Here is a 26,652-nt window from a genome sequence, read left to right on the forward strand (position 1 = left end):
GGGCGTGCTGTATCGGGGTACTCCGGATTAACTTTAACCAACAGGAGTTTTTTAACGTCTACCCAATGCACAGTACACGGGCATTGTAGCATAACCCGCATCGAAAAGCGGCCGCCGCGGCCGGCATTTGATCGCGCGCCCTCGGGCTCAGCAGCGCAACGACTGATTATGAGGCACGCCGATCTGATTATGAGGCACGCCGTAGTGGGGGATTCCGGATTAATTTTGACCACCTGGGCTTCTTTAGCGTGCACCTAAGCCTAAGTACACTGGTGTTTTTGCATTTCGCCCCCAACATAATGCAGTCGCCGTGGCAGCAGATTTGACCCCACGACCTCGTGCTTAGCAGCGCAACACCATAGCCACTAAGGAACTACGGCGGGTGATGAGATGCTAAATCATTTGCCGTTCGTATACTAGAAGGTGTACTAAATATAACACTGCGTGTTTAGTACACCATAGCCATTAAGCAACCACGGCGCGTAAAATGTTTCTCTCTGCATTTCAGCATTGTAGTTATCTTGTTACATCTTAAATAAACCTGCTGACACAATCTTAAGGCCCGTATTTCATTCGCTATTTTGCGAATGTTAACGATAGATAGATAGATAGATAGATAGATAGATAGATAGATAGATAGATAGATAGATAGATAGATAGATAGATAGATAGATAGATAGATAGATAGATAGATAGATAGATAGATAGATAGATAGATAGATAGATAGATAGATAGATAGATAGATAGATAGATAGATAGATAGATAGATAGATAGATAGATAGATAGATAGATAGATAGAATATTCAACATTTTTGTTCGCGCGGAGTGTTAGACGAAGGCCGCGCTTTCCCGTCAGCCTACTTATGTGGCTCTTCTTGTACAGCTCTTCTTGCAAAATGTCGAATCTTTAGTTGTGCGACCGGTGAAAACTGAAGAACTTACAGTGAAAAGTTGTTCGGCCTGCCGTATACGCTGAAAGCAGGGCCAAGATTGGCGTCTTCGGTAAAGCGACGTCAGGTAATTACACAGCTCCGGCCAGCTGCATGAATGGCATTCTATCCGTAATTTTTGGGGCGTGATGCCGTTAAGTATCGCGTTTTTATTTCAGTATGGTAGATAGCTAAAAAAAACGGGTTATCACCAGTCGTCACCAGCGCATGTTTATGGTATATGCTTGTACATGTGATGGCCACGCCACCACGCTGTCACCTGGCCGAAAGGGGCTGTATGTGGCCATATAGTGAAACCTACGTCATAGCCTACGTTAGGCATTTCACCCGTGATACCAACGTAATCATTCAAAACAGTGACATCTAGCCCGAACATCAAGTCACGCCCCCACGCTGAAAATAACTGTTAGAACATTTCGTGCCTGTTATACTGCCGCAGCTGCATTAAAAAAAATGCTATGGGCACCGTTCACTGTTCAGATGGCGCTACGACATTTCATGTTTCGCCCCAGTATTGCCGACGCCGGCCGCTAGAGAGGCGATGAAAATGTACGCCATTCCGAACGACAACGGCTTCCTTCCTTATCGTCGCTCGCTTGAGAGGTATGCCCTGCGCTTTGACGATATCAAGCTCACAATTGTTCCCGCTGCTCATATCGATTGCGAACGTGTGCTATCATATGCAGAGCATGCGCACTTTGATATTTTCACAACTCGGACAGTCTTCTTTCGGGATAAGCGATCGATCACGGCGAATGTATAGAGCGTCTCTTCAGTTTTGCTGGTTTTGACACTGGCCGTCCCAAAGCTTCACTTGTAGTGGCGCATAGATCGCGCGAAAACTTCAATGTACGGTGCCTATACGCCTTATCAGGTCCGTGAAACATTCCTGCACTTCCCTTATCAGCTCTAACCTTGCTAGTGGCACCGTGACTGCACATTGAAGTACCACTGCTTTCAACGCATACGGCAGGCCATACCACTTTTCGCTTTGTTTATTTTTTATTAGGTAGCGGTGCAGATACAGCCATTCCTCTCGGACTGAGGCCAATAGGTCGCTGCTTTAAGTTATTGACGAATGTTTCCACGACCAGTCACTTAAGCAAGTACCAGCTTTACCTGGACGCTATTCAGTTGTCTACCCAAGCTTCTGGCTTCTATTCTGCACTTTATATAGGCCTGCTTTGCGGGTGCAGCTTACTGACGCTCCGTAAAAGCTTTGCTCACTGTTCAGATGCTTTCACCTGAATAAGTCAGCGCCATACGTGCAGGCCATCAGTGCGTGGGTGTTTGTCAAGCACTGAGAGCCGGAGAACAGGTTGTAGAAGACCCGTCTATTATACATGGGCTCCGCCTATGCTCTTGATAGGGACTAACGAGTTCGTAGCCCGTCCTGGCAGTTTCTCGTACCGACGAATCTGTGCCCGCCAAAACAAAAATAAGATACGCAATTGCTCCGCGGCGAAGGAAACGGGGCTTTTGCTTAATTCCAGCATTTATCCCTACAACGGGCGTTCACGTGCCCTCTTGAATTCGTAAGTTTTCGGTCCAGCGCCAAACTTGCGGGCTTTCGCCTAGTTGTGTATTTAAACTTGCATTGCTGGCAAAGCACTCGCAAAATAGCGCGGCCAAAGGGATTTATCTGCGTGTTGGGAAACTCGGAGCACATTCGTCTTGTGAGGAATTACCGCAACAAGGATATCTGGACCACTATCTCGCGCAAAACGTTCCGCCTGGACACACGTATGGTATAAGTCGCCGGCATGGAATACAAAGCCTGCACATACAAAAAAAAAAAAAAAAAAAAAACGTTCTCTCTTATTACATTTCTTCCAAAGTTCAGCAGCGCTGTAATTGGATTGCGTTTAAGGCACCACGTGTGCACTGAGGCAAATGGCGTTTCGCTCTCAACTTGCAGCATTCAGTCGATCGTGTGCAGATTTGTTTCAGGAGTCACTCAATGCATATTGCGAACTGCTGATAGCGTGTCAGTCGTGACAGTTGAAGCATGGTTACCGTGTTTTGCTTACCGCAAACACATAATTTCATGACGTGACGTTTAGTCTCGCTTTCTAATTACGGGGATCTAAAGGGACGTCTGTAAAATATGTGTTTATTAACTTTCGTGATGGCTATAACGCGATAGCGTTGTGCTGCGCAGAACGAGGTGACAATTTCGATTCCCAGCTGCTCTGGCCGCATTTCGATGATGGCAAAAGGCAAATAAGCTCGTGCATCATACTTTGGGTGCACGTTAAAGAACTCCAGGTGGGCTAAATTAATCTTGTGCCCCCCCGCTACAGCATATCTCCTCTGTCTGTAATGTTAAACGCCGTAAATCTGACTAGTATTTTTATTCAATCACTCTATGGTTGCTTAGTATGCTTGAAATCTAAACCAGAGAAACTTGAAACCTAAACCCTCTGCAGTTCGGCGTTGAAATTAGGGATCTTTAGAACTGAGTAAATCAAGTGCCTCACAGTATGCTCTCCATTTAAAATTGCGAATCCAGCAGCGGCCATTAGAAGTTCATCAGAATTATATTCCTTTTATCTCCCATGTAACCAGATTTACGGCTGGTAAAAAAATTTAACAACAAAAGAATAAAAAATATGTATTCGCATTATCTGACTTTCCAATTAGTCGAGAAACTCTTACGAGCTACAATGTCCTTTAGATATCATTTCATTTTTCTCATTTTAAAAACTTTTCTCTACGTGCACGTAGGCCTGATAATATCTGAACAATTTGTGCCTTGCCTCAAATTTGATTATTAATTAAGCCACATTTTAAGGATCGAATGTACCTCAGAAACTGAGCTACAGTGAGGTCATCCGATAAATTTATTGGTGAATGCCCATCTATATCAGTTTCGGCGTGACAGTTGCTGTTGCGCAGGTTGACTTTGTTATGCGTGGCCTTCGTATATTTCATGATGCATCGGAAACGTGGTGGCCAAGTTTCTATCAGTCACGACATCGAGTAGCCTCTTCTTGATGATGACGACGAGTATGCTTCACCTGACCCAAGTAGCCAATCCGAAAGTTCGTGCGGGATTAGGTCTGTACGTATGCGGCAGACAAGGCACGGCTGGTGTGCCGAATACCTGAGACATCTAGCGTACTGAAACCTCCTTGTACAACCACGCTCACGTGCGCATGCTCGCGAACACAGACTGCTCACCTACACAGACGCACACACGTGCGCACTTGTACACACACCCGCGTGCGTGAGCGTACAGTCGGCGTCAACAGCGTATGAAACGGGGAATTTGCGAAAACCTTTAATTCCCGAGAAGTTTGTGACCATAGCCATGCAGTAAATCAGTAAAAAAAACTGTGTTGCTCCTTAGTGCAGACAGGCTGGACACGCGAATACCAGGCTGTGTTCCTGTTCCCAGGCTGCTGAAATATTCAGCTTTTTCTCAGGTCAAGCGGTAGGTAAACTTTTGGCACCGACTGTACTCTCAGCGTAAATTCAAACGCGAACAAGTCGAAAACTACTACAGTGCTAACTCGCCTTTCCAGGTTCGCCTTCACTTGTAACAGTGACCTAATTCAGGCTACAAAATGTATGTTGTGTGGGACGCGAGCGTGGCTGGAAATGAACAGATAGAAGCGAGTAGTGCTAAAGTCCCTTATATATATACATATAAGAAAAGTACCGCCATCCTTTGATCAACGCCGCTTCTCTCTCTCCTGTATCTCCGATTGGACGATGATAGCGTGCGCTTTCACTTTTTATATTGTTTTTTTCCGCCTCAGAACCATGTTGAAAGTTACACTGCGCAGCCGAAGTCGCCGGCGGCGGTGACGGCGCTCGCCCGGCCTGAAAGCTTCAGCGTGAACTTTCCAGGAGCACCACCGTCGACTTGCTTGCGCAAGCAAAAAGTAAAGAAAAAAACAAGCACTTTAGGAGAGGAGACGGTGGAGGAACTGTGGTGGATGGCGGTACTTTTACTATATAGGGACTTTAAGTAGTGCGTCCCTGAAGAACAAGCAACAACTAACTTTATTTTGTAATAGTACAGCCTCAACGGCTCGGTTGCACACCCTCAGCACCACTTCCCTTTCCCGCACACAACGCGATAAGATTTCACCGAGTCAAAAATGGGAAAGGGTGTCTGGCTGCTGCTGTGCGACCATGAGGCCGCCACATCACTTCCCCTCCTAGTGAGTTAGCGAACGTTCATATAGGACGATTTAAATGGCTCACAAGTCCATACGATGGGGCGCCCTGGAGACTCGTCCACTGCGTGTCCTTGTGACTTGACGTGTTTGAACGAGTAGAGCTTTGGAGGGTGGTTTTACAGATGACGTTGCATGTGAAACGGTGTCTGCATCTTCAATGTGCGCTGGCTTCAGCCGATCGAGTGATACCACTCCGTGACGACCGTGCACGTCGATAGTGAACTGCTTGTTGCCTCGACGCAGCACTCGGAATGGTCCGTTATACGGTGGTCGGAGTGGCCGATGAACTGCGTGATGGCGCACAAACACGTGTATGCACGAAGCGAGTTCTGATGGTACGTACACCGCGCGTGGCGCTGCCGGTCGCGGTGGCGTAGTGAGAAGGTTTTCCATTATGTCTCGTAGCCTAAGTGCGTAGGCTGCGGTAGCTGTACAACCGTCTTGCGGACTGCCCGTGAAGAATTCTCCTGGAAGGCGTAGTGTCGTTCCGTAGACCAGTTCGGCCGCGCTGCAGCCAATGTCGGTCTTGACAGCTGTCCGAATTCCCAAGAGAATGAGTGGCAGTGCCTCCATGCAGTTGCGCTCTTCTGTTGCGGCGAGCGCAGACTCGAGCTGGCGGTGGAAACGCTCCACCATGCCGTTGCTAATCGGGTGGTAGGCGGTTCTGATGCGAGAAGCACCAATGAAACGTGTAATGCTGGCGAAAAGTGATGATTCGAACTGCCTTCCACGATCCGTTGTGATTATGGATGGTGCACCCAAACGAGCAACCCAGTCGTGCAAGAAGGCGCGGGCAACCGTGTCAGCAGTGATATCCGCTATAGGTATGGCCTCCGCCCAGCGCGTGAATCTGTCAATGCACGTCAGTAAATAGGCATGCTCTTGGCAAGGCGGCAGAGGTCCGACATGTAGATCTCGAAACGCGCGTCCGGAGGCGCGAACTTTGCCAACGGGGTCACAGTACGTCGATCAATTTTGGAACGCTGACATGGTACGCAGCCTCTTGCCCAGCAACGCAGGTCTCGGTTGATACCTGGCCAGATGAACCTTGCTGTGAGCAACTTTTGCGTAGCTTTGATTCCAGGGTGTGATAGCTTGTGAACAGAAAGAAAAATGTGGCGACGTACATTGGCGGGCACGAAGGGGCGTGGGTTGTCCGCGTAGGTGTTACAGCAAATTTGGTCGCCTGATCCCGGAATCTGCATCCACTGTAGCTTGAGGGCCGTTTTTTGTTAGGAAGATTTTTAGCTCTTCGTCTTCTCTTTGGGCTGCCGCCAGCACGTCGAAGTTAACTCCTTCTGGATCGTTGACGACGTTTATAGCGCTCCGTGACAGGGCGTCGGCAACGACGTTGTCGCTCCCTTTTACGTGGTGGATGTCTGTCATGAACTCGGAGATGTATGCCAGTTGCCGAAGTTCACGGGCCGTGTGCGTGCCACCGTCCGAACGCATAGAGCGGAGAGCATAGGTCAGCGGCTTATGGTCGGTTAAAGTGAAGAACTAGACGCCTTCCAAGAAATGCCGGAAGTTACGTATACTTAAGTAGACAGCTAGCAGTTCGCGCCCGAAGGTGCTGTAGCGGCGCTCAGTAGGCGTCAGCTTCTTCGAGAAGAATTGAGTTGGGTGCCATGTGCCGTCGCTCAGCTGTTGCAACACGGCACCGATAGCTATGTCTGAGGCATCGACCATTGAACACTGGGGAATTCCTGGCCGTGGGTATGCCGGGAGAGCCGCGTTTGCCAAGGCCTGCTTGCTTTAGTTGAAAGCCCTTTTCGCTTCTTCGCACCAAGGCAGGTCATTCGAAGATCCTTGCGTTGCCTTCAGCAGTCCGGCAAGTGGTTGTATGATATGTGCGCATTTAGACACGAAACGGCGGTAGAAGTTTAGCAATCCGAGAAATTCACGTAGTTGGCGCTTCGTGGTTGGCAGTGGAAAATCTTGTATGGCCTGCACTTTAGATGGGTGTGGCCGTACTCCGGAGTTCGAAAGGATGTGGCCCAGAAATGATAACTCAGGCACGAAGAGTTCACTATTGGCCGCGTTGATGATAACGCCGTGTTTAGATAGGCGCCGAAAAACAATCCGCAGGTGCGCTTCATGTTCTTCTGGGGTGGTGCTCGCGATAAGCAAGTCGTCCAGGTAGGTGTGAAAAAAAATTGAGGCCCCGTAGAACACCGTCAATAAACCTTTGAAATGTTTGACCCGCGTTGCGAAGGCCGAATGGCATGCGCAGGGATTCGAATAGACCAAAGGGTGTAGTGATAGCAGTCTTAGGGACGTGTTCCGGTGACACAGGTATCTGGTGGTATGCGCGCACGAGATAAATTTTTGAAAAAATTTTGGCCCCATGCAGACCTGCCAGTATGTCGTGAATATGTGGCACAGGGTACCTGTCGGGCGTTGTGACACTGTTCAGCGCTGGATAGTCCCCGCAAGGACGCCAGTCACCCGATGATCGCTTAAGGTGGATACACACGCAAGGGCAAAATCCCGCATGCTCCGTGGGCCAAACAGTCACGTGATCACTTGAATCCGGCGCAGCCGAGTTATGTGGCATTCCCACAGCCGGAGCACCGTTTGCGGAATCCGTGTGCTTACTCTCGACTCCAACGCTTATTAGCAGCTGCGCGTTTGCATGCGCGGCGTGCTCTATATTCCATAACGCTGTGAATCCCTCAACAAGAGCCAAAAAAATGACGATTGCCTCGTCACTTAGCGTTTTCTTGTGCACCTCGCTCATATTGAGGTCACGCAGGCTGCGCGGTCTGAGCATTTTCTGAGCAATACCGGCGAGCATTTTCAATCCGGACAGCGAGCGGAGGAGCCCGGACTAGGCAAGGGCGGCACGTTTTCATGACGCGCGCGTCACGTGATACGCCATCCGCTGCGAAAATTCCTCCTCCGTCCGGTCGTGTGAATCCACCTTTAAGCTTATTAGTTTTGTTTCCTGTTCGCATTTCAATTTATGCTGATTCATGGTACACACGCACGCACGCATAGACACAGCTCGCACGGACGCGCATCTTCATGGCCCCCATGAGTGCATGCGTTCTTGTTTGTTGTTGTGGTTGTGTAAAAAGATTTTAAAGCGTTCAGAAGGACGCCGACTGCTTTTCACTACCACTCTACTTTTCCACATTTGTTTTCGTGAAGAGAGCACGAAAGCTGCAGCGAAAACGGAGAACTCTCAAGATCTCGCTGCGCTGTGATGTAATTGGCGGGAATCTTTATCGTGGTATATCTTGCGCCTATTTCATAAGGCTTCGTGTGAACGGTAAATAAGTATACCCGCCAAATTGCATTGAGAATGTTCCCAAATAATTTCTGGCGTTGCGCTAGCGTCGCAGTTTTGATAATTGTTCGTAGCTTCTTTTTTTTTTCTGCATACCAACGAAACATACCAAAGTTGCCGCTTCTCGAGGTTTGCAATGGCTTAGCCTCGCAGTGTCGGCCGTTCAAGTGCATGGGTAAAATAGTATATGCGGACAGGCAGCGCGCTAAACTCTGGAGCAATTACTTGTACCTTTGTTTCTCCCATTCTTTTGTGGGAACATTATGCTCTGCGTTGAGATGATTTCATATCCTTTTCTCTGAAATAATGAGTGCAGGGGCACTTACGAGCTGCGCTCGCGGCGCCACAATTACCGCAGCGCGTCGGAAAGTGAGGAATTCTGCTCTCGCTTCGCCTGTTTCGAAAACGATCGTTAAATTAAATGACCCTTCTTTCTCTTTCCTGCGCATTAAATTTTTGTCGAGGCGTTGAAGAATCCCGTCTGTTTCTCTCGTCGGTAAAACCCTAAAAAAGAGCAGTACGAGCTCCAAATGTGGTGAGTGGGAAACGAAGAGGTATGCCTTACAGAAAAAGAAGTGGAATAAAGCAGGAAAAGAAACTTAGAACAATGAGAAGACAGAAAGCAAAAAAAAAAAAAAAAGACTCGTTTCTTCTTTGTTTTGCGTTCCCCGTTTCGTGCATTGCGAAGGTCGAGGTGGTCTCGCTTTCGCCGCCGCCGTCGTCAAACGTCAGACTGCGCCGCCGCCAGCCGCCGCTCACGATGGGGTTCGGCGCTTGAGTTTCAGTTACTGGCTCCGATCTGGTGCATAGTCCATATACGCGGGTGTGAGAGAGGGTTGCCTAGTTTGGTCCGATGCCAACGTCCCCTCCACGAGGTCGCGGCGGCGTAGCGGCGCGGCCGACTGAGCGGCGCAAACGATCGGACTTCCACCGACGTGACCGCAGTACGATCGCATAAGCGTCCGGAGACACGTAGTCGGCTGCGGCGCTAAAAAGCGAACAGACGTGTTCCCGATGCGGCGCGCGCCTACGCCGAGTGTGAGGGCTCCGGAGCACGTGGGCCCAGTCGCGCGGCTCGCGCTCAGCCGTGGAAACGACGCGCACGGGTCGCGGCCGGCGCGCCGGCGGTGTTTCATCATCCGGAACACGGGCGCGCACCGGCCCAGGGCTTATCGTGTTCCCTGCCTTCGCTGCTGCTTCAGTTTCACGGAGCAAGAGCGAAGGGGGGCGGAAAGCGATGTTGGAAGCTTTAGGGGGGGGGGGGGGGGGGGGACGCGTTGGACGGAAAACTTGCGCGCCGGCGGCGGTGTTCAAGATGCTTCTAAGCGGTCCAGTAATTTACCGGGTCGAATGAGTTGAAGCGAATTTTCCCCAGGAGCGCCTCTCGCGCTTTCACTCGTTTACGCTTTTTAAAGGGTGTCTTTATCGACGCGTGTAAATGCACGAGTGGCTTGTGACAAGGAGGAACTCAATCAATCAATTAATTCGTATTGAACCAGTTAATAAAAACGAGTGTAACTCGAATTAACACTTTGGGCAGCTTAACTGGAGCCGGCACATCCCGACGGTGCCTCGGAGGGTAGATAGCGCTTGTGTCAGATGATGATGGAAGCAGCTGGTCTGCTAAGTGGCTGCGATATTGATTAACACGTCTGTTCTGAGCCTCGAAAGAACGCATGGGCTTTGACGAAGCCATTAAGTGGACGGATGGATTCTGAAGGCCAAGTGTCGGGAATGCGTAACGCCTGCTTTCGGATGTTTCGAACGTTAAGACATTATTTTTATTCGTTTTATCATTTGGAAATCTAACACGGGTTCCGCGCTCATTGTCCACCTTATTAACAAGCTCGTGTACGCATGCGCAAAGCTTTGCTGTTTATGCTATTTGATGAAAGCGCAGATTGACGCTGGTGTTTGCTGTGTTGCTTTTTACAGAACAAGAGTGTGGCGAAAGAAACTTTTGATCTTCGTAAACACTGTGACCCGGGCAGCCATATTTTTACAGGTTGAGGTTGTGGACGTGGAAATTAAAGACTGTGGTTCAATATCACATTCAATTTTATTATGATTTATTCATGTGGTGGTGGTGGCCATGGAGTTAACACTATAGGTGCTTTTACCGGCTGGGCATTCACCCAAGTCACATGAATAAACAAAACTTTCACCACCGCCAGATCTCTTCTTATTACATCTCGTTAAAGCATACTCTGGCGCCCCATAGAGCTGGAACTAGCTACTTGTAACCTCATAGTGCTGGTAATGAAGATTTAAATGCTAGCAGTAAATGTTTAGCAGAACGAGCACTGTAACAAATAAACACCACAATGATATATAACAATCTCCATCGCTGGGAATTATGGCAAGTGCCTCTAATTAAACTAGAATAACTACGACGTCATCATATGCCACCGTATTAAATAATCAAAAGTTGCAAATATGCGCCGCGAAGAACGCGAAGGCATTGGTGAAAAAGGAAAATGCAGTGTAATCACAGCCAGCTTGTTGCGCTGCGTGAGTTGCGCGCTTGTGGGGAACGAACCGAGACGGAAGATGGTGGTAGAAGTGAACAATAGACAGGTATGTTGCTCCACTGTACCGGTGATAGAGAGAGTACACTTTATACGAGAAAGCACATAAGCGTAGGTAGCTCTTCCGCTGTGCAGTGGGTGGTCCCCTCAGTCCAGGAGTTCAGCAGCCTTAGCTGCATGTCCTTCTCGCTCGGCTGGTCCATCGAGTCGGAGCTGAACAGCGCTGCCTCCCGTTGCCGTGTGGTTGGGTGTGTTATAACTTATCAGTGTGAGCTCTGGTGTGCTTGCGCAAGCCCATAGCATGTGATAAAGCGTTGCGCATTGATCGCAGTGTGGGCGTTTATAGGAATACAGCGCAGGGTGTATAACGTGGTAGATATTCAAATGTGGATATGTGTTTGTTTGGAGTTTTATTTCTGCAGTCGCCGTCAGGTTCCGTATAAAGTCCAAGGGCGATAAAATCGTCGCCGCGCGCCGTATGCTGTAGTGAAAGCGCGCGAGGGACGCGTGCTTTCACGGAGAGCGAACGCATAGCGGAGAGCAAACGCGACGCCTCCATCGCGCGAAAGGCCGTGGGGGAATGGGAGGGAGGGAGGGGCGGCAACGTTTAGCTGCGGAACCAAATGGGTAGCTCGCGACCGGGCGCAAGGGGAACTGGCGACTCAATCTCCCACGCGAAACGAGGAAGGCAGCGCGGGAGAGAGGGAGTGTGGCTTCTACTCTGCGTACTTGTACTTTGCGCGGCTGTGGGCTGTCGCGCGCACCGTATCTTGAAAGCGAACTCCACAGGGCTCTTACCTCTTACCGCTGTGCTTTCGCCGCTCAGTTTCTGTTGAAGCGATAGACCGCACGAACTTTCGCTCGCTGCTGCAACTGCGCTTGCTCACGCCAGCGTTTTGACAGTGGTTGTCTGCGGTCATCGAGTGGGATCTATTCATGTTTTCTTGTTCGCGCTGACACCGTGCTTGTTAATTCAGTTAGTAAGCGAATGTGCCCAAGTTTATGCAGCCGATAAAACTACTATCCTTACTCCGTATAGCTCTCTACTAGTAAATTTGCTGTCGCAATTGAGGACTCGCCTTTCAGGCGAAAATGCGACTTTTTTGCCATAGTGCGGCATCCTATCGCGTCAGAGCATTATGAGGCGGTGGTAGCGTTCTTCGTGAAAGGCGATGGTGTTGTAGGATGTGCTTGTAGGTTAATGGTATGGGCTCGGGGTGGAAGTGCACGGCGCGGCCCTCTCGCGGCTCCCGCGCAAATGTGCATGCGCTCGGGCGTAGGCGTGTAGGGCCTGCTGATTGCCGGAAATTGTTAAGGGACCAATTTCTTTCTTGACGTCAGTTCTGAATAGCGAAGCTTGCCTGTACTTGGGTGCATGCGTACGCGTGAAAAAGATGGAGGAAGAAAAATGAAATGGTAAGTTGAGCAATTTATAGGCGCTCTAACATGACACATTGCTGCTCGTAATCGGAGAATAGGTTTAACGCGCGAAGCTGTAAGACCTCCTGGAGTTTTTTAATGGCACACTAAGCATCGTACACAAGCGGTTTTGCATACCGCCCTAATCGAAACGAAGCGCGGCCGCCGGGATGGGAATCGGACCCGCTGCCTCGTTCTCAGCAGCACGACGTAGTAGCCACTGAGCCACTGCGGTGGGTTACCCGAAGAACAACAATACTACGTACAGTATTCAAGTCATCCCAACCTCCGTACTTAAGATGTTACGCCCATTCATGTGATGCGTGGAACTGAAATCTGCGCTCAAGTCGCAGGGCTACTCGCCAAGAAAGAGAGGGTGCTGCTACAAATGAAAAACGCTGTGCCTCGGAAGCGCTGCATGCATAGCTGCTCGTCTGATGCGTGCGACGCAGGAAAGGCGCGCTGTTTGCGATGGCACCTGAAGCACGTTGTAGCATGGGATACAGTAACTGCGAGATCGATGACTGGCAATAACACTTGAGTGACGCTTGTCGGAGGATGGAGCAGCCGCTGTAAGAGTTCATCATCGCGCGGCAACTGATATCGTCAAGGTGTTTTATGGCTGCTCTACATAGGCAGAAAGTGTACTTCTATTATTAGTATTAGTGCGCATTAGTATTAGTGCGTTAAAAAAACCAACCGCACAAAAAAAGTTCAGTTGTTTTCAGAACGCTTGCTGTCAGACATTTTTTTAGGCATTTCAGTGGCTTGGGTTTTGATTTTTGAGCATGAAATTACGAAGACCTGAACGTAGCCGTTCCAATTTAATTAACTTTCTGGAACTAAAAACCGTTCTGTTGTGACAGAAATTGTACACCAGGGAAAAACAGAACAAGCAAAAGAGTCGGAGACCTCTAATCCAACAGGCACTCGCGCGGCAGACAAGTCGCTTGCAGGTGCGTCTTAATTACTGCATTCGCGGCACGAGACAGATGATAAATAAGAAAAAAGAGAAACCAGAGGCACTTGCAATATGCGTAGCAGGTATAGGTTCGTATGAAAAAAGCAGTGCCTGCGGAGGAAATTTGGGTCTTTCGGAAGAGAATTCATACAGGAGTTTGAAGCGCAAATACGCGTCTCATATTTCTTTCCTCGGATTGAAAATTCTCTCCGAGTGCCCTGGTCGCTCTCCGCTACAGCGACCTGTAAGTGATTTAAACTTAGTTTAGTGCTGCAGCCCTCTCCACCCTTCACCTCCTCCCCCTTTTTTTTCCAATATAGATTGATCTTGTCCTGCATACGATGATCGGTAGGCGCAATTTGAATTGAATTCTGGGGTTTAACGTGCCAAAACCGCGATTTGGTTACGAGGCACGCCGTAGTGGGGGACTCCGGATTAATTTTACCACCAGGGGATTTTTAACGTGCCCCCAATGCAAGGGACACGGGCGTTTTTGCATTTCGCCCCCATCAAAATGTGGCCGCCGTGGCCGGGATTGGATCCCGCGACATCGTGCTTAGCAGTGCAACACCGCGGTTGGTGGCGCACTTTGGTGTCTGTGTTCGTTACAGGAATATTCAGAGTCTAGTAAAAGTGTGCTTTCTTTCTGAGATGACAGAGGGAAAAAGGGAGAAAGAAAGAAGTATGAGGGGAGGGAGGGGGTGAGAAGGCAGTGTTCTAAAACGCTGTTTCCGCTCAGCGTGATCCGAAAACTCATGGGAACTCCTGCTTGGTGCGCCCGCGAGCCGCTCGTCGCAGAGCCGCAGTTCTGTCCGCGCACTTTCCCGCGAAATCTGCAATTTATTACCGGTCCATTTTTAGGGTTCAGGAGTGTGGAGAGTAATAGGCTCGCTCCCATGTCGGCGAACAAGCACAAGTCACCATCGCGCACTTAAATGGTCTTCTCTCTCTGTCTCTCTGTCTCTGTTTTATTTCTTTCTTTCGTTGCACCCTCTAAGTATATCCCGGAGAATTCTATTTCTGCAACATTTAAAGTGACAGTAAATCTCCGAAACGATCACCGCTCGAGAACTTTCTTCTCCCTTGATAAGCAGCGATCGCCGAAATGTCTGTGGCGGAGACGAAAATGGCCGCGAGACGAGGAAAGGCGGCGCGGCGCATTCTCTGCGTCTGCATCGGAGGCGTATAGTGTAAGGTCAGGTCTGAGGGTGACATTACGCAGCAGTCGCGACGCTTTCACATTCGCTGCCAGCTCGCCTCCAGCCTTCCCCCTTCCGACATTTGCACTCGTACTCTCTGGTCCGGAGGAGGCTCGGGTGAACGAACCGGTGACGGAGCTAGAGACGACGCCGTTTTCTGCGCCTCGAAGGATAGTGCTTCTCTTGTTTTTCGTGTTCTGTAATTGTGCTCCTGCCTCTTGGGATCTAAATCGAGGCTTTTCGTTTCCAAGTGTTGTAACGAAACGCATCATATCAGCGCACCGTGTGCCTGATGCCTTGACATCCATGCGCTCACCGCGAATGTATTCGATCGTACGAAATTTCGACCGTTTCGCGTATCGTTCACCCCGAGTGCACGCTCGAATAGCACAGGCCTTATTCGCCGTCCCTCTCTTGTTTTAAGTCGGGGTCGCTTTCATAGAGCGCGCATGCGCAAATGAAACGGAATCCGCGCTTTAAAGCTTCAGCGCTATGAAATTAACTTTGTGCCATGACGCGTTCACGTCAAGTTCATGAACCACGACGATATTAGCTAAAAAAAAAGAGTTGAGATAGGTTACGTAGTAACTCATGGTCGGATAGCATTTCAGCGTAAAATTTGAGGCGCAGGTATGATAAAAATCAACAATGAAAATATTTATATACTCTAGGGAAATGCAATTTCGCGGCTTTAGTTTTCCGATGATTTTCAGTTTCTTTACCCTAAATGAAGTCAGAAATGCGTAGTTCGCGAGTGGCACTTTATTTCCTTAAGAATTTGCCTTGATTTTACTTCTTTCAGAAATATTTCGGTGTAACTGGCCTTTGTCCGAAAATAGCCAGTGCCAATCATTAGACCAAAAAATATCACTGCGCAGGCAGTATTATCTGAGGTACACAAACAAAACGGGCCGGGTTCTTTTGGCCGGGTTCCATTAGAGTGATCTCATTAATTTTGAACCTTGCATTGACTAGAAAGCTAGAAAATCAAGTGAATAATAAAACAACATAATTTATGGCTACTGTATTATTAAACATGACACAGTGAGCCAGTTCAGCTGCGCCAAGCTTAATTTGAAGCATGCTGACGCTATGTACCGGCAGTAGCACGTCTTTCGTTATTGTCGTGTGACGTGAAGCCGCTGGGAGGCCTAGCCTCAAAACACTCTCGCGTTAAAAGAAATCGTTCTGCAAGAGAACGGAAGCGAAGAAAGAGTGAATACAAAGAATACAAAGTGGTATAAAAGGCCGATGTGAACACATATAAAATTAGGCAAAACAACGAATGAACGGCTTGCCCAATTTCAATTAGCTGCACTCATCGAGGCAACGGCAGAGCAAACGGCACTCTACTCAAACCCACTTCTTCGGCAGACTCTTCACTGCCTTAAATGCCTTTCAGTCTTGATGACGTCAATTACGTTGCAGTTGTTTGACGGGGGTGTTGCGAGATATAGCCAGTAGCAGCGAAGCGCCGCTGCTTTAAAACCGGAATGTCTTGTTCGCTATTTTGAGCTCCGCTCGAAAAGTAGACGAATCGCAATTGTACTGGGCCCAAATTTAACACTTCGCCATGACCCGCCGCGCTAGCCCAGTGGCTATGGCCTAGCGCTGCTGAACTTGAGGTCGCGGGTTTGAGACCGGCCGCGGCGGCCGCATTTCGATGGGAGCAAAATGTAAGAACGCCAGGTGGTCAAAATTGATCCGGAGACCCCCACTACGGCATGCATTAATTTAATTTTTAGCACTTCGTCATGAAGGCGGTGTTTCTTGCCGACTGTCCGCCACATCGAAGAAAATGCGCGGCAGAAAAAAAAAGAGAGAAAAAAGCAAAAAGGAAAATGCCAAGGCAGGCGATTTCAAGGCATTATTCTGCTATGAAGTGAGGAACTAACTTGTCATCATTAACTCGAATGCCGCTATCTATGCACAGCGAGTCTGGAAAGCAATAACAGCTATCCTTGTCATATTGCGCGTAAGCTACGATTCCAGAAACCACATGCCTACCAAAAAAAAAAAAAAACACGGGGCACGAAATATATTGAACGTAATGATCTGACGTTCCAGACTTGCGGCCTCAACGTTTATCACCAAGTGCGCGAGCGACGCTAATGCGGTTAACAAAGTTTCCTCTGATTAAGGCGTCAGCCGACTGGCGCCCCTGCCTTCTCCTTCCCCCCACTTCCTCCCAACGCTGCTCTAGACGCGCGCGGCCTTCAAGTGCGCCAAGAATACCGCCGATGCAGACGTGTACGAGTTGCAGGCAAATATACCGAGTGCTGTTTCGTCATGCTTTCTTAGCACCGCGTCCACTTAGGACCTCTGCAGTACCGGCTGCGGAACGCGCGGCTAGTGGTTGGTCATACAACGCACAGTCCTTGCTGAGTGAAAGCGAGTGATGTCGCACCTAACCCCCGTATTCAGAAATGCATCTTAACTTGACGCATATCGTGAACGAGCCGAAAGAAACGCAATGAGCGTCTTGGGCACGTTCACGCCAGGCGTCATTTAGATCAAGTCAAGCATGAGTTTCACGTTAAGAAGCATTTCTGAATACGGGGTAAGTCACACTCAGTCCTCATCTTTTCGTTATGTTGTTTCGTTTCACATAACGCCAACCGCACTAGGCAGCCTCGTCGAGACGGCACGCGCTTATGAGAAATTCTCGATTACGCAACGCTACTATATGTATATAGGACGAATGTTCGGAGCAGGTGTTATATTGCCAATTCCAGAGGTGATAATACAATGTGCTTTTAAGGCACAAAGGGAGATAAATCGTAAGCATACTGCCCTATAAGTGTGCAAAAAAGTGGCTTATAGACCGGTCGCCCTGAAAATTTATTTAGCGTGGAACACTGTCGTAGACCAGATAGACAGTGAAGGGCAGTGTTTTGTGAGGTGTTGTGCAAATTAAAGACTTACTGTGGAACGCTTTGTACAATTCATTGCGCTTGCACTCTTTAAAAGAAACGGTGTAGTATTTGCTAACAAAATACCCTGTAAATTCTTGCCGCAGTGCACTAGGTTTCGCTGCAATGCAACTCTATAAGAAGACACAAATTTTCGCTCGAACAAATAAGTTTCCTTAATCTAAGGAGGAAGACATTTATTTCAGAGCTAAAATTGGAAACACGTATCAGGCTGGTGTCCAGGGAGGGATCCGTCTGGAACTCCATTCCCACGCACGTAGCGTGGTTGAAGTACAATTTTTATTAGCTTAAAATATTTGTTCAGATAAGATCGGCCGGGCATGATCGGTGACCATTTTTAATTTTAATCAAAAAAATATTTTCCTGCCTGAGTGCCAAGAAAGACCAAATCAATCTTTGTCTACCGAGGGAAAAAATCTGTCTTCAGGAAAAAGATTTGGCAGCATCCGGTCAGTCAGAAGCACGTTTAGCGAATTTTGCCAAATCGGTGTTTTGGTTAGCTCCCAAAGACAAACTTGTGGCTACGGCCCGTAACCATATTTAGTTATAGAGTACGAGTCACTAGCATTGATTCTATGTTAATGTACAGAGTATGACCGTTATGATGAGGCGAAAGAAAATCACGAAAACGAGAAATTGCACAATATTAGTCAGTCATGATTTTTTTTCATCCGTATCTGTAAAGAGCACGGTTTTTCAAATTTTGTCAGCCTGTTGCCATGAAAGTTGCTGAAATTTGAGGCAAATATCTTTGCCCTAGGTGACACTAAAGATTCACGAGAAACACAAGTTTAGGCCTAATGTTAAATTAGTGGTACTTTAAAAATATTTTTAAAAAATGGTCATCCTCGATTTTCTTTCAAATTTTCCAAATTAAGTCTATTGACTTGAAGTAATGTAAACTGGAAAAAAACATGTTGCATCGTTTTTTTTTTTAATAGCAAGCGACAAATGTGACCCTATAAACGCTACCACCGCTGCGACATATGAGGTCCACGCGTGCTCGACACGAAAATGCTCCAGGATGGTTTGGAAAGTGAGCATTTACAAAACATAACATTTTGGGGTGAAAACATTCAGCGTGTTCTTAGACAGGAATCGCAAAATCTGTGCTTGGGCGCAGCGACAGAACGGTAGGGCATTGTAACATAGTGTGGAGCGCTTCCTCTTGATATCGTGCCTTTAAGAGCATGTCCTGCGTGCTGTTCTTCAGAAACAGAATAGCGAGAATGCGAGAACAGTGCTTTTAGCTGTACACAGGGTAGTAACTTCATCAATGAGGGACTATTAATTTTGATCGCCTGGTGTTGTATAACGTGCCCCTAAATAGCATTAAGCACACGAGAGTTTTGGATTTCGCCCCCGTGAGGATTTCCGATGCATTTCAAGCGTGGCATTGGGGCTTCCATTTTAAGCGGCACGACGACCAAGCAATGACCGCGGTCGAATATGGTCCACGTGGTTACCGGTAAAAAGCTGATGTCCCACGTACAGTGTTCATTTCGGCCGTGGGAAGAACGTTGTGACTGCACGCTTTGAAAGAGGCTCGCTAACCCCGGACCACGCCCAACCACACCGAAAATACGCTGAAACGCGCTCAAGGTGCTTTAAAAAGCCTGCGGCTTTACGTGCGAAAACCAGGATAAGGACCCGAGTTCACAAAAACTTCTTACGCTAGAATGTTTCGTAAGAAAGAATTTTAGCCAATCCGGATGCCAGACATATCATTAGCGAAGTCGGTCAGCCAATGGCAAAGCGAACTTACGGAAGAAAAGCTTCGTGAATCTGGCCTCAGATTATGAGGCCAGCCGTAATTGGCCTCTCCGGTTTAATTTTGACCATTTGGGATTCCTCACCGTCATCTAAACCAAAGTATACGACCCTTTTTGCATTTCGTGCCCATCGAAATGCGGCCGCCATGGCCGAAATTTAGCCCACTACCTCTAGCTCAGCAGCGCAATGCCTTAGCCACTATACGCTACCGCAGCAGAACTCAACATGTTTGCCTGCGGCCTACAATAGCTGGCAACCGCAGTTACAATGTAGAAGTGCAAGAACATTGCGCGACAAATAAGAGTGCCGCCTTCTAAAATGCTACCACAGATTTTATATATATAGCACTCAGCGACTTGAAAGATATGGCACGCCTGCGAAAAGGTGTCTTTCTGGAAGAAAAATATTACTATCAAATCAATGATCACGTTTAATTTAGTTTGTTTCTCCAGCTTCGAGAAATAGAAACGCAGTGTTCCGCGCGATCACTGGTGGTTTGCTGCTTCTGAAAACATTAAACTGGCATTACTTTACGTCCTTCACTTGCCCTAAGTATATTCTTGCTTCATTACCTGCCGGTTTTGTCGTATGCCTGAGCATTCGCGAAGCGCATTCTTGTGAGGTTGTGACACCGGCCAGGTGTAAGCGCGTGCATGCGCTCCTGTGTGCCTGCGTATACGTGCCTTCCGTTCAGCGCTCACGCAGCGACGCGTAACCTAAGTCATTAAGGTCGCGCGCATCGGCTCACTTGGACTACCGGCAGGACTGAAAGTTTCATACAAGCCAATTGCTTGTGATTCAGATATTGATAAGTTGCGAGGCTTTAGACCACGCCTCAATACCCAAGTGCCTCGTACGTGTCCGCTTTAATCGAAGAAAGTGGTATTCCGTATAGACCGTTTTTTCATGGGCGCCGCCATTGCGTAGGCAGTGGCGCCATCTATGGGTAGTTGGCATGCTGGCTTGGGCGAACGCCCGTGTTGTATGCTATGCTACACGCTCGGCGGCAGTTTCTGGTGGACTTTTGTCGCACTCGCGCGGTCTATTTAGCATGAAATGGCGTCTTATACGTGAGGTATGGTCTTGTGAGGCGCAGTGCAGGAATTTAATTAAGTCTGAAGTAATTAAGTGGCTCGAGTTTCTGCTGGCGTTGGGGCGGATGGAGCACCCAGCGCGAGGTGTGCGCGTTTGTTTGAGCTTACAATCAGCCTCGAATATCTGTTAGGTATTTCGTAAAATTCGTTTCACGAATGTTACCATACTGCAACATTCTCAGCACTGTAATTCTGAGCTCTGGTTTAGCTGCAATGAGTAGTTACGAAACATTTGACGATCCTAACAGCAAGGGTACCGTTCTGCTGGAGAATAAGTTGTGCTGTTTACTTTGACAAGCGTTCAAGTTGTTATCTGAAGATGCATTCGGCGACTTCCTTGTTTGCTGGGCAAGGTTTCCGCCCACAAATAAAATAGTTTGGTTAATAATAACCGCATACCGTACAGTGTGAATCACACTTTTCGAGTGGTCGAACGACCAGCTGCAGACTTCGCGAGCTTCCGAGGCAGTACTAAATGCTGTGTTATAGATCTGTTCTATAGCGCATGCTCCAAGTGGTCCAAGCATGCGGCACGACCGTGCGAAGTCTTTTTGCGTCGTTATCTCCTGTTCTGGTTTATTTTGTCGCAAAAGGCGGACATATGAACTTTTTGTTTTCTGTTTTTCTTTTTTCAGTCTCATAATTTCAGTAATCTACGACGCATTCACCCATCTTACCGAAATTGTGTCCTTACAAATAGCTGTTGGATTCTCTTTATGCGATCCCCTTTGTATATTGTGCCTTAGCGAGCAAAACGGCAATGCCGATCGAAGCACGAAGCTTGTGTGTATCATGTTGGTTTGCCGACCGCAGTGCTCGCTGAGTTGAGCAAAGCCTTCGGCCTGTTGCAGGAGGCTAACGTAGACATAGTGATTTGAAGTCTACTAGACTTAAAATGCGTGAGAACGATGCCGGTGGCTGATGAAAATGTTTTACAACTCTTCGTCGAGTGAAAACCGATACATTCAACATAGTTCACAACACATACACCGCGGCTGATGATGCGCGTCGCATTTTTTCACATCATAGAGAAATTTCCAGATACTGTAGCTACTGATGCGCCTAAAGGCTGCACAGTGGTTGTTCGACGACCTCGTAAGAACTGACATCCTGTAAATTGCACCCAGAACTAGCTAAAAAAAAACACCTCCAAATCGTTCCGTAGCGCGCGACCGGCAACACATTCAAGTCGCGCCGCGCCGGCTCGCACAAGCCAGATAGGAGGAAAGGCTGGTCGCGCGCCCTTTCCTCCTCGCCCGATGAAAAGGTCTATAGTTACGTGCTTCGAAGTTTCCAAAGCACGTGGCCTCTCGCGCACGTTAATGAACCCCAGGTGGTCAAAATTAATCCGGAGTCGGCGGACCTCGTAATCAGATCGTGGTTATGGCACGTAAAACCCCAGAATTTAACTATTTTTGTGGCCTCTCAAGACTTGTATTTAGCAGATTTACATTTCCCAAATTTCGAAAGTTCCCATTTCGGTAATGAGAAAGACAAAATAAAAAGGGCACAAATACAATGTAATACTATTGTGATGTAATACAAATGCGCATAAATACAATGTAATACTATTGGGAAACTTCATTTTGATGAAATGCCAGATGGCGCCCCGTATAGAGACGGGTTTAGAGACAGGTCATTCCACGCGAGACGTCCCGGGCCCCAAAAGCAACCATCACCGATTTTCTTGAAAAATGTTCCGCTAGTTGACGAATGTGCCAATGAGGTTTCACCAGAATATTTTTCTCCAAAACATTTGTCTGGTGACGTTCCTTGAAGTTTCCTTGAACCCGCCGTGGTGGCTTTGGTATTGCGCTGCTAAGCCCGAGGTTGAGGGATTGAATCCCGGCCGTGGCGACCGCACTTCGATGGGAGCTTTGAAGGCTTTGAAAGCGTTGTGGCACTTCTTGCGGAGAACTGGTCTTAGAGACAGACTTTAAGCAGTGCCTTATTCTCCTTTTAATTTTTTGTGCTCTTCTTTCCCTTTTTTTTTTTGTAACATCTCTTATATATTATCTTTTATTCCCCTTACGTCTCTTTCCCCAGCACAGGGTAGCCAGCCGGTCTGAGAACTGGCTAACCTCCCTGCCTTTCCATCTATTCCTCCTTCCTCCTTATGGGGGCGAAATGCAAAAACACCCGTGTCCGTGCATTGGGTGCATGTTAAAGAACCCCCAGGTGGTCAAAATTGGTCAAAATTAACCTGCAGTCCCCCACTACGGCGTGCCTCATAATCATATCGTGGTTCTGGCACGTAAAACCCCAGAATTTAAGTTTCCTTGAAGAAGCAAAAGTTGGTTGGAGGCAATTTGTTTTAAAAAGTAAAGTGCGGAACTAGCAACAATGCCAACTTTTACTTTACAATATTCCACTAGCGTTGCTCTTTCGTGTGACGTCATAAGTGAATGCACGTAAGAATTTTTTAGCACATAATTGGCTCAGTAAAAAAAGCAAAAGCTTGTGCATTCTCAGAATTTTTTTTTTTTGCATTAACATCTTTAATCATATCATTCAATAACAATAATTTTTAGCGCTTTTACCGGTCGCTATAGTTTCTGCTGAAAGTAATTTTAGTATATTAGGAGAAGTACTTTTCAAAAAACTCACTTCCAAGTGAAGCTAGAGAAAAATGACAGTTTCACAAGGTTCAGACCTAAGTTAAGCATTAAGGCCTTCGGGATAAAAATACGTGAAATGGCTCATTATACACATGAACTTTTTAGGTTGTGATCTGAGAATTTTATTCCAGTAAATCTTGTTTCAGGTGAAAAAGATTTACAATCCGCAACCAACTTTGTCGGTAGGCAACCAGCCGTGGTTGCTTAGTGGTTATGGCGTTTGGCTGCTGAGCACTTGGTCGTGGGAAAAAATACCGGCCACGGCGGCCGCATTTCGATGGGGGCGAAATGCGGAAAACGCCCTTCTACTTAGGTTTAGGTGCACGTAAAAGAACCCCAGGTGGTCCAAATTAATCCGGAGTCCTCCCCACTACGGCGTGCCTCATAATCAGATAGTGGTTTTTCTACGTAAAACCCCATAATTTATTTAATTTAATTTTTTGTCGGTAGGCACTGCCGAACTATGTCTTCACTATACAACAGATACTGGCCAAATTGATTTCTTAGTGCGCTTATAAAGTCTGGATGCTCTATATTTGGGCGCATGCTGTTTTATGCGTGGTAAATGACAATAAATTATCCGATTACGCTGTTTGCATGTTCAGGCCCCCGCAACTACACTTTACGATAATACATTTGCGTGATGAAAGTAAACTATGACTGCTTCGTAGTCGTCATCAGGACCGCAGTGTTCTCAGACACAAGATATTGTGCACGGCGCTGATTCATTGTTTTGAAAGTACTGCAAATTAGCAGATTACTAATTACGCAAGAACCTCAATCATTCAGATTCCGCACCAACCGTGGCATAGAAGACAAATGTCAAGAAATTTCCAGTTTGTAGGTTATAGTGAGTGTCCGTGGGCCTGGTCAGGCGCCGTTATCGTTCTGGTGTGAAACAGCAGAGAAGAAATGACCGTGCGATTTCTTCTGCATCCGCGTCGGACAGAATGAAGCAAGAGAGAGAGGAAAAGTTAGCCAATACCGGTCAATGCAAAATGCTTACATCGATGCTGTCTTCGCCTCCCTGACCACACCGGTTCCAGAAAATGAGGTGGTGAACTGACGAAAATGCCCTGTTTACGATGTATTTATACTGACGTGATTGGGTTGGAGTGCATACGGCAGGCATTGCCAAATCCTGACTGGGAGCTTACCACTGTCGTTGAAAGTGGACAATCATTGCATTCTACCGGTGCTAACATATGGGGCAGAAACTTGGAGGTTAACAAAGAAGCTCGAGAACAAGTTAAGGACCGCACAAAGAGCGATGGAACGAAAAATCTTAGGACTAACGTTAAGAGACAGGAAGAGAGCGGTGTGGATCAGAGAACAAACGGGGATAGCCGATATTCTAGCAGACTTTAAGCGGAAGAACTGGAGCTGGGCAGGCCATGTAATGCGTAGGATGGATAACCGATGGACCATTAGGGTTACAGAATGGATACCAAGAGAAGGGAAGCGCAGTCGAGGCCGGCAGAAAACCAGGTGGGGTGATGAAGTTAGGAAATTTGCAGGCGCAAGTTGGAATACGCTAGCGCAAGACAGGGGTAATTGGAGATCGCAGGGAGAGGCCTTCGTCCTGCAGTGGACATAAATATAAGCTGATGATGATGATGATGCGACATGGCACGCGATAACTTAGCAAAGAGCTAGAGGGCATGTATGTGCCAGAAAAATGGACGGCGGAACGTGTGTCCTGCAGTGAAGACAGTTCGGCAGTGCTTGCTGGCGAAGTTGGTTGCATGCTTCAAAATCTTTTTTTTTTTTTATCGTCTTAACACAATTTACTAGAATAAACATTTTCAGAGCACAAGCGAAAAGTCTCATGTGTATAATGAGCTATCTCATGTATTTTTATCCGGAAGGCCTTGATGCTTAATTTAGGTCTAAAAGTTTGGAAAATGTCATTTGTCTCCAACTTTGGAAGTAACTTTTTGGAAAAAAGAACTTTTTTTAATAAGCTCAAATTATATTCGGCATAAACTATAGCGACAAGCAAAACCCCTAAAAAATTATTGTCGTTGAACCGTTAAGGATGTTTATGCAAACAATTTCTGAAAAGGCATAAATTTTCGCGTATTTACTAAGCCAATTAAATGCGAACTTTTTTCACATGCGTTCACGTGTGGTATGACATCGAAGAACAACGCCAGTGGAATATTACAAAATACGATTTGTCATTTTAATTTGTTTCACACTTGATTTTTAATCATTTACCTCCAACCAACTTTTTTTTCCTTACTGAAACTTCTAAGAGCGGTTACGTCACCAAACATTTTTTCCCACCAAAATACTTTGAGGAAACCCCATTCACGCAAGCCCAACAAGCCGTACTTTTTTCGAGGGAAACCGTGATGGTAGCTTTCTGGGTCAGGGTCATTTTCCGTAACCAGAGCTGTAGAGAATCTATACAAATCAGGGCGCTTTTAGGTTCGGAGCGCCGAGCATGTTCGAGCTTTTGTTCGGCGTTATACAGATTGGTCTCCAACTGAAGATAGTGATGACGTTCTAGTCATGCCATGTTGACTGTGTTGCAAAACACCCAAACGAAGCACTAGATGGTCAACAGAACTAATGCGAGCTAAACACGAGGGAAAACCGAAACCGTCAGCAGAAAGTTTGCTTACGGATCAACCTAGAATGGCTGCCACTGTCGGGAAAAATAAGAACAGTTGTTTACTAATTTCGGCGATATGCTACGCACTCTAGTTTCTCGTAGTTGCACCTTCGAAAAACGGTTGATCTTTTCCAAGCGACATTTTGTTTGATGGGTTTTTCAGAAGGGTTCCAAAGCAGGTTTAAACCACTAAATGCGACCCACTGACTATGGTGCAAATAAATGTAACCAAAACAGTCCCTGCACCTCGAACACCAAACAGCACCGTGCTCATTCGATCCTAAAAGAAGCTGAACAAAAGGCATATATAGCGCTTGTAAAATTGACTTAGCTGTTGTTATTTTGTACGTGGAAACCTGTTCTGTGCATGGCACATGGTGGTCCACTGAGAAACGCGTCACTGGCATTTCAGCCCACATAGTAGCCTAAACATCGAATGGAGGCCCGCAATTTAATGTTTCACTGATATATGCCTGCTTAAAACGTACCCTCGGCCACCTTTTGGGCACCAAGCAGAATAAATGTTGAAGTTGTATCGGATTGAATAAGAATGAGGTTTTTCTCCTATGAGTGTACGACTCTATACAAAGTCAGCAACATATGGAACGCGATATATTAAAAGATCCCGAGTGCCGCGGTGAAGAGTTACATGCTTATAGTGTAGGGAAAGAGATACGAGCAGCATACTCCTTTCTGTATCTCCACGCGGAAATTTTCCCAACATGCCATTGCACGGCGCACGAATTCCAAGTGAACCAGGTTCACATTATTGTATTTTGCTCGTTGTTGACTGTACAAGGGGGCATTTCTTCGCTGGGCGTGCTCGTATAACACAGAATTCCGCGCGAAACTCACACTTGGCTCGCTGCTGCCAACGTGAGCGCTCGGTGCAGTCGTGTTGGCAATAACTATGTACATTGACAAGAAAGTGTGCCTTGGTGTAAGCTCTACACTGAACCACTCTTACTAACCGGATGTTAGTGAACGCGAGCACTATGCAGGAATCTTTATATCCGGTGTTGTGTTAATAGACAAATTGTATTATACGCGGACCGAGTAAATATTTTTTTTCC

At 47.2% G+C, this 26,652-nt stretch overlaps 1 protein-coding gene across 1 annotated transcript in view; it reads left to right on the forward strand.

Annotated features, from left to right (window-relative positions):
* Positions 1 to 26,652, forward strand: part of LOC119449468 (hemicentin-2-like) — a 549,353-nt gene that overhangs the window by 231,987 nt on the left and 290,714 nt on the right. The gene's annotated exons all lie outside the window — the stretch shown is intronic.

The sequence above is a fragment of the Dermacentor silvarum genome, chromosome 1 (assembly GCF_013339745.2).
Source record: "Dermacentor silvarum isolate Dsil-2018 chromosome 1, BIME_Dsil_1.4, whole genome shotgun sequence".
Taxonomy (NCBI): Eukaryota; Metazoa; Arthropoda; class Arachnida; order Ixodida; family Ixodidae; genus Dermacentor; species Dermacentor silvarum.